Raw genomic sequence first — 12,674 nt, 5'->3', positions numbered from 1 at the left:
AAACAAGAGTGTTTAGTGTCATTTTAATGCGTGAAATTGGTCGAAATAGAAGCTTCTGAGTAGGAGAAAAAGTCTGTAAAAATGGAAATTTTGGTCACATTGAGGATTTAAAACGTAGTTATTCAACATGAGGCACATTCCAAATGACATTTTCAATCAATTTTTCTACAGTCCAAAAAATCTATTTTCTGATGAAAAAAGAGGACCCGTGACCTGTCGAACTTTCTCCAGATGGTCAGAAATGGTAATTTTTTAATGTTTAATTTTTTGACTGTAAATGACTATTGCATGTGAATTATCACTTTTAGACTAAAACAAGAGTGTTTAGAGTCATTGTAATGCCTGAAATTGGTCGAAATAGAAGCTTCTGAGTAGGAGAAAAAGTCTGTAAAAATGGCAATTTTGGTCACAATGAGGCTTTAAAAAGTAGTTATTCAACACGAGGCACAATCCAAATGACATTTTCAATGAATTTTTCTACAGTCCAAAAAATCAATTTTCTGATGAAAAACGAGGACCGGTGACCTGTCGAATTTTCTCCAGATGGTCAGAAATGGTAATTTTTTAATGTTTAATTTTTTGACTGTAAATGACTATTGCATGTGAATTATCACTTTTGGAACTAAAACAAGAGTGTTTAGTGTCATTTTAATGCCTGAAATTGGTCGAAATAGAAGCTTGTGAGTAGGAGAAAAAGTCTGTAAAAATGGCAATTTTGGTCACATTGAGGCTTTAAAAAGTAGTTATTCAACATGAGGCACAATCCAAATGACATTTTCAATCAATTTTTCTACAGTCCAAAAATTCCATTTTCTGATGAAAAACGAGGACCCGTGACCTGTCGAACTTTCTACAGATGGTCAGAAATGGTAATTTTTTAATGTTTAATTTTTTGACTGTAAATGACTATTGCATGTGAATTATCATTTTTGGAACTAAAACAAGAGTGTTTAGAGTCATTGTAATGCCTGAAATTGGTCGAAATAGAAGCTTCTGAGTAGGAGAAAAAGTCTGTAAAAATGGCAATTTTGGTCACAATGAGGCTTTAAAAAGTAGTTATTCAACATGAGGCACAATCCAAATGACATTTTCAATGAATTTTTCTACAGTCCAAAAAATAAATTTTCTGTTGAAAAATGAGGACCCGTGACCTGTCGAACTTTCTCCAGATGGTCAGAAATGGTAATTTTTGAATGTTTAATTTTTTGACTGTAAATGACTATTGCATTTGAATAATCACTTTTAGACTAAAACAAGAGTGTTTAGTGTCATTTTAATGCCTGAAATTGGTCGAAATAGAAGCTTCTGAGTAGGAGAAAAAGTCTGTAAAAATGGAAATTTTGGTCACATTGAGGATTTAAAACGTAGTTATTCAACATGAGGCACAATCCAAATGACATTTTCAATCAATTTTTCTACAGTCCAAAAATTCCATTTTCTGATGAAAAACGAGGACCCGTGACCTGTCGAACTTTCTACAGATGGTCAGAAATGGTAATTTTTTAATGTTTAATTTTTTGACTGTAAATGACTATTGCATGTGAATAATCACTTTTAGACTAAAACAAGAGTGTTTAGTGTCATTTTAATGCCTGAAATTGGTCGAAATAGAAGCTTCTGAGTAGGAGAAAAAGTCTGTAAAAATGGAAATTTTGGTCACATTGAGGATTTAAAACGTAGTTATTCAACATGAGGCACAATCCAAATGACATTTTCAATCAATTTTTCTACAGTCCAAAAAATCCATTTTCTGATGAAAAACGAGGACCCGTGACCTGTCGAACTTTTTCCAGATGGTCAGAAATGGTAATTTTTTAATGTTTAATTTTTTGACTGTAAATGACTATTGCATGTGAATTATCACTTTTGGAACTAAAATAAGTGTGTTTAGAGTGATTTTATTGCCTGAAATTGTTCGAAATAGAAGCTTCTGAGTAGGAGAAAAAGTCTGTAAAAATTGTAATTTTGGTCACATTGAGGCTTTAAAAAGTAGTTATTCAACATGAGGCACAATCCAAATGACATTTTCAATCAATTTTTCTACAGTCCAAAAATCTATTTTCTGATGAAAAATGAGGACCCGTGACTTGTCGAACTTTCTTCAGATGGTCAGAAATGGTAATTTTTGAATGTTTAATTTTTTGACTGTGAATGACTATTGCATGTGAATTATCATTTTCGGAACTAAAACAAGAGTGTTTAGTGTCATTTTAATGCCTGAAATTGGTCGAAATAGAAGCTTCTGAGTAGGAGAAAAAGTCTGTAAAAATGGAAATTTTGGTCACATTGAGGATTTAAAACGTAGTTATTCAACATGAGGCACAATCCAAATGACATTTTCAATCAATTTTTCTCCAGTCCAAAAAACTCAATTTTCTGATGAAAAATGAGGACCTGTGACCTGTCGAACTTTCTCCAGATGGTCAGAAATGGTAATTTATTAATGTTTAATTTTGTGAGTGAAAATGACTATTGCATGTGAATTATCACTTGTGGAACTCAAGCAAGAGTGTTTAGAGTCATTTTAACGCCTGAAATTGGTCAAAATAGAAGCTCCTGAGTAGGAGAAAAAGTCTGTAAAAATGGCAATTTTGGTCAAAATTAGGCTTTAACAAGTAGTTATTCAACATGAGGCACAATCCAAATGACATTTTCAATCAATTTTTCTCCAGTCCAAAAAATCTATTTTCTGATGAAAAACGAGGACCCGTGACCTGTCGAACTTTCTCCAGATGGTCAGAAATGGTAATTTTTTAATGTTTAATTTTTTGACTGTAAATGACTATTGCTTGTGAATTATCACTTTTGGAACTAAAAGAAGAGTGTTTAGAGTAATTTTAATGCCTGAAAATGGTCGAAATAGAAGCTTCTGAGTAGGAGAAAAAGTCTGTAAAAATGGCAATTTTGGTCACAGTGAGGCTTTAAAAAGTAGTTATTCAACATGAGGCACAATCCAAATGACATTTTCAATCAATTTTTCTACAGTCCAAAAATTCCATTTTCTGATGAAAAACGAGGACCCGTGACCTGTAGAACTTTCTCCAGATGGTCAGAAATGGTAATTTATTAATGTTTAATTTTGTGACTGAAAATGAGTATTGCATGTGAATTATCACTTTTGGAACTCAAGCAAGAGTGTTTAGAGTCATTTGCATGCCTGAAATTGGTCGAAATAGAAGCTCCTGAGTAGGAGAAAAAGTCTGTAAAAATGGCAATTTTGGTCACAATGAGGCTTTAAAAAGTAGTTATTCAACATGAGGCACAATCCAAATGACATTTTCAATCAATTTTTCTACAGTCCAAAAATCTATTTTCTGATGAAAAATGAGGACCCGTGACCTGTCGAACTTTCTCCAGATGGTCAGAAATGGTAATTTTTGAATGTTTAATTTTTTGACTGTGAATGACTATTGCATGTGAATTATCATTTTTGGAACTAAAACAAGAGTGTTTAGTGTCATTTTAATGCCTGAAATTGGTCGAAATAGAAGCTTGTGAGAAGGAGAAAAAGTCTGTAAAAATGGCAATTTTGGTCACATTGAGGATTTAAAAAGTAGGTATTCAACATGAGGCACAATCCAAATGACATTTTCAATCAATTTTTCTACAGTCCAAAAATCTATTTTCTGATGAAAAATGAGGACCCGTGACTTGTCGAACTTTCTTCAGATGGTCAGAAATGGTAATTTTTGAATGTTTAATTTTTTGACTGTGAATGACTATTGCATGTGAATTATCATTTTTGGAACTAAAACAAGAGTGTTTAGAGTCATTGTAATGCCTGAAATTGGTCGAAATAGAAGCTTCTGAGTAGGAGAAAAAGTCTGTAAAAATGGCAATTTTGGTCACAATGAGGCTTTAAAAAGTAGTTATTCAACATGAGGCACAATCCATATGACATTTTCAATGAATTTTTCTACAGTCCAAAAAATCAATTTTCTGATGAAAAACGAGGACCCGTGACCTGTCGAACTTTCTCCAGATGGTCAGAAATGGTAATTTTTTAATGTTTAATTTTTTGACTGTAAATGACTATTGCATTTGAATTATCACTTTTGGAACTAAAACAAGAGTGTTTAGTGTCATTTTAATGCCTGAAATTGGTCGAAATAGAAGCTTGTGAGTAGGAGAAAAAGTCTGTAAAAATGGCAATTTTGGTCACATTGAGGCTTTAAAAAGTAGTTATTCAACATGAGGCACAATCCAAATGACATTTTCAATCAATTTTTCTACAGTCCAAAAATTCCATTTTCTGATGAAAAACGAGGACCCGTGACCTGTCGAACTTTCTACAGATGGTCAGAAATGGTAATTTTTTAATGTTTAATTTTTTGACTGTAAATGACTATTGCATGTGAATAATCACTTTTAGACTAAAACAAGAGTGTTTAGTGTCATTTTAATGCCTGAAATTGGTCGAAATAGAAGCTTCTGAGTAGGAGAAAAAGTCTGTAAAAATGGAAATTTTGGTCACATTGAGGATTTAAAACGTAGTTATTCAACATGAGGCACAATCCAAATGACATTTTCAATCAATTTTTCTACAGTACAAAGAATCAATTTCCTGATGAAAAAAGAGGACCCGTGACCTGTCGAACGTTCTCCAGATGGTCAGAAATGGTAATTTATTAATGTTTAATTTTGTGACTGTGAATGACTATTGCATGTGAATTATCATTTTTGGAACTAAAACAATAGTGTTTAGAGTCATTGTAATGCCTGAAATTGGTCGAAATAGAAGCTTCTGAGTAGGAGAACAAGTATGTAAAAATGGCAATTTTGGTCACAATGAGGCTTTAAAAAGTAGTTATTCAACATGAGGCACAATCCAAATGACATTTTCAATGAATTTTTCTACAGTCCAAAAAATCAATTTTCTGATGAAAAACGAGGACCGGTGACCTGTCGAATTTTCTCCAGATGGTCAGAAATGGTAATTTTTTAATGTTTAATTTTTTGACTGTAAATGACTATTGCATGTGAATTATCACTTTTAGACTAAAACAAGAGTGTTTAGTGTCATTCTAATGCCTGAAATTGGTCGAAATAGAAGCTTCTGAGTAGGAGAAAAAGTCTGTAAAAATTGAAATTTTGGTCACATTGAGGATTTAAAACGTAGTTATTCAACATGAGGCACAATCCAAATGACATTTTCAATCAATTTTTCTACAGTCCAAAAAATCAATTTTCCGATGAAAAAAGAGGACCCGTGACCTGTAGAACTTTCTCCAGATGGTCAGAAATGGTAATTTATTAATGTTTAATTTTGTGACTGAAAATGAGTATTGCATGTGAATTATCACTTTTGGAACTCAAGCAAGAGTGTTTAGAGTCATTTGCATGCCTGAAATTGGTCGAAATAGAAGCTCCTGAGTAGGAGAAAAAGTCTGTAAAAATGGCAATTTTGGTCACAATGAGGCTTTAAAAAGTAGTTATTCAACATGAGGCACAATCCAAATGACATTTTCAATCAATTTTTCTACAGTCCAAAAATCTATTTTCTGATGAAAAATGAGGACCCGTGACCTGTCGAACTTTCTCCAGATGGTCAGAAATGGTAATTTTTGAATGTTTAATTTTTTGACTGTGAATGACTATTGCATGTGAATTATCATTTTTGGAACTAAAACAAGAGTGTTTAGTGTCATTTTAATGCCTGAAATTGGTCGAAATAGAAGCTTGTGAGTAGGAGAAAAAGTCTGTAAAAATGGCAATTTTGGTCACATTGAGGATTTAAAAAGTAGGTATTCAACATGAGGCACAATCCACATGACATTTTCAATACATTTTTCTACAGTCCAAAAAATCCATTTTCTGATGAAAAACGAGGACCCGTGACCTGTCGAACTTTTTCCAGATGTTCAGAAATGGTAATTTTTTAATGTTTAATTTTTTGACTGTAAATGACTATTGCATGTGAATTATCACTTTTGGAACTAAAATAAGTGTGTTTAGAGTGATTTTAATGCCTGAAATTGTTCGAAATAGAAGCTTCTGAGTAGGAGAAAAAGTCTGTAAAAATTGTAATTTTGGTCACATTGAGGCTTTAAAAAGTAGTTATTCAACATGAGGCACAATCCAAATGACATTTTCAATCAATTTTTCTACAGTCCAAAAATCTATTTTCTGATGAAAAATGAGGACCCGTGACTTGTCGAACTTTCTTCAGATGGTCAGAAATGGTAATTTTTGAATGTTTAATTTTTTGACTGTGAATGACTATTGCATGTGAATTATCATTTTTGGAACTAAAACAAGAGTGTTTAGAGTCATTGTAATGCCTGAAATTGGTCGAAATAGAAGCTTCTGAGTAGGAGAAAAAGTCTGTAAAAATGGCAATTTTGGTCACAATGAGGCTTTAAAAAGTAGTTATTCAACATGAGGCACAATCCATATGACATTTTCAATGAATTTTTCTACAGTCCAAAAATAAATTTTCTGTTGAAAAATGAGGACATGTGACCTGTCGAACTTTCTCCAGATGGTCAGAAATGGTAATTTTTGAATGTTTAATTTTTTGACTGTGAATGACTATTGCATGTGAATTATCACTTTTGGGACTAAAACAAGAGTGTTTAGAGTCATTGTAATGCCTGAAATTGGTCGAAATAGAAGCTTCTGAGTAGGAGAAAAAGTCTGTAAAAATGGCAATTTTGGTCACATTGAGGCTTTAAAAAGTAGTTATTCAACGTGAGGCACAATCCAAATGACATTTTCAATCAATTTATCTTCTGTCCAAAAAATCAATTTTCTGATGAAAAAAGAGGACCCGTGACCTGTCGAACTTTCTCCAGATGGTCAGAAATGGTAATTTATTAATGTTTAATTTTGTGACTGAAAATGACTATTGCATGTGAATTATCACTTTTGGAACTAAAACAAGAGTGTTTAGTGTCATTTTAATGCCTGAAATTGGTCGAAATAGAAGCTTGTGAGTAGGAGAAAAAGTCTGTAAAAATGGCAAATTTGGTCACATTGAGGCTTTAAAAAGTAGTTATTCAACATGAGGCACAATCCAAATGACATTTTCAATGAATTTTTCTACAGTCCAAAAACATCAATTTTCTGATGAAAAATGAGGACCCGTGACCTGTCGAACTTTCTCCAGATGGTCAGAAATGGTAACTTTTGAATGTTTAATTTTTTGACTGTAAATGACTATTGCATTTGAATTATCACTTTTGGAACTAAAACAAGAGTGTTTAGTGTCATTTTAATGCCTGAAATTGGTCGAAATAGAAGCTTGTGAGTAGGAGAAAAAGTCTGTAAAAATGGCAATTTTGGTTACATTGAGGCTTTAAAAAGTAGTTATTCAACATGAGGCACAATCCAAATGACATTTTCAATCAATTTTTCTACAGTCCAAAAATTCCATTTTCTGATGAAAAACGAGGACCCGTGACCTGTCAAACTTTCTACAGATGGTCAGAAATGGTAATTTTTTAATGTTTAATTTTTTGACTGTAAATGACTATTGCATGTGAATAATCACTTTTAGACTAAAACAAGAGTGTTACTGTTTAGTGTCATTTTAATGCCTGAAATTGGTCGAAATAGAAGCTTCTGAGTAGGAGAAAAAGTCTGTAAAAATGGAAATTTTGGTCACATTGAGGATTTAAAACGTAGTTATTCAACATGAGGCACAATCCAAATGACATTTTCAATCAATTTTTCTACAGTCCAAAAAATAAATTTTCTGATGAAAAAAGAGGACCCGTGACCTGTCGAATGTTCTCCAGATGGTCAGAAATGGTAATTTATTAATGTTTAATTTTGTGACTGTGAATGACTATTGCATGTGAATTATCATATTTGGAACGAAAACAATAGTGTTTAGAGTCATTGTAATGCCTGAAATTGGTCAAATAGAAGCTTCTGAGTAGGAGAAAAAGTATGTAAAAATGGCAATTTTGGTCACAATGAGGCTTTAAAAAGTAGTTATTCAACATGAGGCACAATCCAAATGACATTTTCAATGAATTTTTCTACAGTCCAAAAAATCAATTTTCTGATGAAAAACGAGGACCGGTGACCTGTCGAATTTTCTCCAGATGGTCAGAAATGGTAATTTTTTAATGTTTAATTTTTTGACTGTAAATGACTATTGCATGTGAATTATCACTTTTGGAACTAAAACAAGAGTGTTTAGTGTCATTTTAATGCCTGAAATTGGTCGAAATAGAAGCTTGTGAGAGAAAAAGTCTGTAAAAATGGCAATTTTGGTCACAATGAGGCTTTAAAAAGTAGTTATTCAACATGAGGCACAATCCAAATGACATTTTCAATCAATTTTTCTACAGTCCAAAAATTCCATTTTCTGATGAAAAACGAGGACCCGTGACCTGTCGAACTTTCTACAGATGGTCAGAAATGGTAATTTTTTAATGTTTAATTTTTTGACTGTAAATGACTATTGCATGTGAATTATCATTTTTGGAACTAAAACAAGAGTGTTTAGAGTCATTGTAATGCCTGAAATTGGTCGAAATAGAAGCTTCTGAGTAGGAGAAAAAGTGTGTAAAAATGGCAATTTTGGTCACATTGAGGCTTTAAAAAGTAGTTATTCAACATGAGGCACAATCCAAATGATATTTTCAATCAATTTTTCTACAGTCCAAAAATTCCATTTTCTGATGAAAAACGAGGACCCGTGACCTGTCGAACTTTCTACAGATGGTAAGAAATGGTAATTTTTTAATGTTTAATTTTTTGACTGTAAATGACTATTGCATGTGAATTATCACTTTTAGACTAAAACAAGAGTGTTTAGTGTCATTTTAATGCCTGAAATTGGTCGAAATAGAAGCTTCTGATTAGGAGAAAAAGTCTGTAAAAATTGCAATTTTGGTCACATTGAGGCTTTAAAAAGTAGTTATTCAACATGAGGCACAATCCAAATGACATTTTCAATCAATTTTTCTACAGTCCAAAAATTCCATTTTCTGATGAAAAACGAGGACCCGTGACCTGTCGAACTTTCTACAGATGGTCAGAAATGGTAATTTTTTAATGTTTAAGTTTTTTGACTGTAAATGACTATTGCTTGTGAATTATCACTTTTGGAACAAAAAGAAGAGTGTTTAGAGTCATTTTAATGCCTGAAAATGGTCGCAATAGAAGCTTCTGAGTAGGAGAAAAAGTGTGTAAAAATGGCAATTTTGGTCACATTGAGGCTTTAAAAAGTAGTTATTCAACATGAGGCACAATCCAAATGACATTTTCAATCAATTTTTCTACAGTCCAAAAATAAATTTTCTGTTGAAAAATGAGGACCTGTGACCTGTCGAACTTTCTCCAGATGGTCAGAAATGGTAATTTATTAATGTTTAATTTTGTGAGTGAAAATGACTATTGCATGTGAATTATCACTTTTGGAACTCAAGCAAGAGTGTTTAGAGTCATTTTAATGCCTGAAATTGGTCAAAATAGAAGCTCCTGAGTAGGAGAAAAAGTCTGTAAAAATGGCAATTTTGGTCAAAATGAGGCTTTAACAAGTAGTTATTCAACATGAGGCACAATCCAAATGACATTTTCAATTAATTTTTCTCCAGTCAGAAAAATCCATTTTCTGATGAAAAACGAGGACCCGTGCCTGTCGAACTTTCTCCAGATGGTCAGAAATGGTAATTTTTTAATGTTTAATTTTTTGACTGTAAATGACTATTGCTTGTGAATTATCACTTTTGGAACTAAAAGAAGAGTGTTTAGAGTCATTTTAATGCCTGAAAATGGTCGAAATAGAAGCTTCTGAGTAGGAGAAAAAGTGTGTAAAAATGGCAATTTTGGTCACATTGAGGCTTTAAAAAGTAGTTATTCAACATGAGGCACAATCCAAATGACATTTTCAATCAATTTTCAATCAATTTTTCTACAGTCCAAAAATAAATTTTCTGTTGAAAAATGAGGACCTGTGACCTGTCAAACTTTCTTCAGATGGTCAGAAATGGTAATTTTTGAATGTTTAATTTTTTGACTGTGAATGACTATTGCATGTGAATTATCACTTTTGGGACTAAAACAAGAGTGTTTAGAGTCAATGTAATGCCTGAAATTGGTCGAAATAGAAGCTTCTGAGTAGGAGAAAAAGTCTGTAAAAATGGAAATTTTGGTCACATTGAGGCTTTAAAAAGTAGTTATTCAACATGAGGCACAATCCAAATGATATTTTCAATCAATTTTTCTACAGTCCAAAAATTCCATTTTCTGATGAAAAACGAGGACCCGTGACCTGTCGAACTTTCTCCAGATGGTCAGAAATGGTAATTTATTAATGTTTAATTTTGTGACTGAAAATGACTATTGCATGTGAATTATCACTTTTGGAACTCAAGCAAGAGTGTTTAGAGTCATTTGAATGCCTGAAATTGGTCGAAATAGAAGCTTGTGAGTAGGAGAAAAAGTCTGTAAAAATGGCAATTTTGGTCACATTGAGGCTTTAAAAAGTAGTTATTGAACATGAGGCACAATCCAAATGACATTTTCAATCAATTTTTCTACAGTCCAAAAATTCCATTTTCTGATGAAAAACGAGGACCCGTGACCTGTCGAACTTTCTACAGATGGTCAGAAATGGTCATTTTTTAATGTTTAATTTTTTGACTGTAAATGACTATTGCATGTGAATTATCATTTTTGGAACTAAAACAAGAGTGTTTAGAGTCATTGTAATGCCTGAAATTGGTCGAAATAGAAGCTTCTGAGTAGGAGAAAAAGTGTGTAAAAATGGCAATTTTGGTCACATTGAGGCTTTAAAAAGTAGTTATTCAACATGAGGCACAATCCAAATGACATTTTCAATCAATTTTTCTACAGTCCAAAAATAAATTTTCTGTTGAAAAATGAGGACCTGTGACCTGTCAAACTTTCTTCAGATGGTCAGAAATGGTAATTTTTGAATGTTTAATTTTTTGACTGTGAATGACTATTGCATGTGAATTATTACTTTTGGGACTAAAACAAGAGTGTTTAGAGTCATTGTAATGCCTGAAATTGGTCGAAATAGAAGCTTCTGAGTAGGAGAAAAAGTCTGTAAAAATGGCAATTTTGGTCACATTGAGGCTTTAAAAAGTAGTTATTCAACATGAGGCACAATCCAAATGATATTTTCAATCAATTTTTCTACAGTCCAAAAATTCCATTTTCTGATGAAAAACGAGGACCCGTGACCTGTCGAACTTTCTACAGATGGTAAGAAATGGTAATTTTTTAATGTTTAATTTTTTGACTGTAAATGACTATTGCATGTGAATTATCACTTTTAGACTAAAACAAGAGTGTTTAGTGTCATTTTAATGCCTGAAATTGGTCGAAATAGAAGCTTCTGAGTAGGAGAAAAAGTCTGTAAAAATGGAAATTTTGGTCACATTGAGGATTTAAAACGTAGTTATTCAACATGAGGCACAATCCAAATGACATTTTCAATGAATTTTTCTACAGTCCAAAAAATCAATTTTCTGATGAAAAACGAGGACCCGTGACCTGTCGAACTTTCTTCAGATGGTCAGAAATGGTAATTTTTTAATGTTTAATTTTTTGACTGTAAATGACTATTGCATGTGAATTATCACTTTTAGACTAAAACAAGAGTGTTTAGTGTCATTTTAATGCCTGAAATTGGTCGAAATAGAAGCTTGTGAGTAGGAGAAAAAGTCTGTAAAAATTGCAATTTTGGTCACATTGAGGCTTTAAAAAGTAGTTATTCAACATGAGGCACAATCCAAATGACATTTTCAATCAATTTTTCTACAGTCCAAAAATTCCATTTTCTGATGAAAAACGAGGACCCGTGACCTGTCGAACTTTCTACAGATGGTCAGAAATGGTAATTTTTTAATGTTTAAGTTTTTTGACTGTAAATGACTATTGCTTGTGAATTATCACTTTTGGAACTAAAACAAGAGTGTTTAGAGTCATTTTAATGCCTGAAAATGGTCGCAATAGAAGCTTCTGAGTAGGAGAAAAAGTGTGTAAAAATGGCAATTTTGGTCACATTGAGGCTTTAAAAAGTAGTTATTCAACATGAGGCACAATCCAAATGACATTTTCAATCAATTTTTCTACAGTCCAAAAATAAATTTTCTGTTGAAAAATGAGGACCTGTGACCTGTCAAACTTTCTTCAGATGGTCAGAAATGGTAATTTTTGAATGTTTAATTTTTTGACTGTGAATGACTATTGCATGTGAATTATTACTTTTGGGACTAAAACAAGAGTGTTTAGAGTCATTGTAATGCCTGAAATTGGTCGAAATAGAAGCTTCTGAGTAGGAGAAAAAGTCTGTAAAAATGGCAATTTTGGTCACATTGAGGCTTTAAAAAGTAGTTATTCAACATGAGGCACAATCCAAATGATATTTTCAATCAATTTTTCTACAGTCCAAAAATTCCATTTTCTGATGAAAAACGAGGACCCGTGACCTGTCGAACTTTCTACAGATGGTAAGAAATGGTAATTTTTTAATGTTTAATTTTTTGACTGTAAATGACTATTGCATGTGAATTATCACTTTTAGACTAAAACAAGAGTGTTTAGTGTCATTTTAATGCCTGAAATTGGTCGAAATAGAAGCTTCTGAGTAGGAGAAAAAGTCTGTAAAAATGGAAATTTTGGTCACATTGAGGATTTAAAACGTAGTTATTCAACATGAGGCACAATCCAAATGACATTTTCAATGA

Source organism: Triturus cristatus, chromosome 4_1, assembly GCF_964204655.1.
Source record: "Triturus cristatus chromosome 4_1, aTriCri1.1, whole genome shotgun sequence".
Lineage (NCBI taxonomy): Eukaryota > Metazoa > Chordata > Amphibia > Caudata > Salamandridae > Triturus > Triturus cristatus.
The sequence above is the reverse complement of the archived record's forward strand: the minus strand, read 5'-3'. Positions refer to the sequence as shown.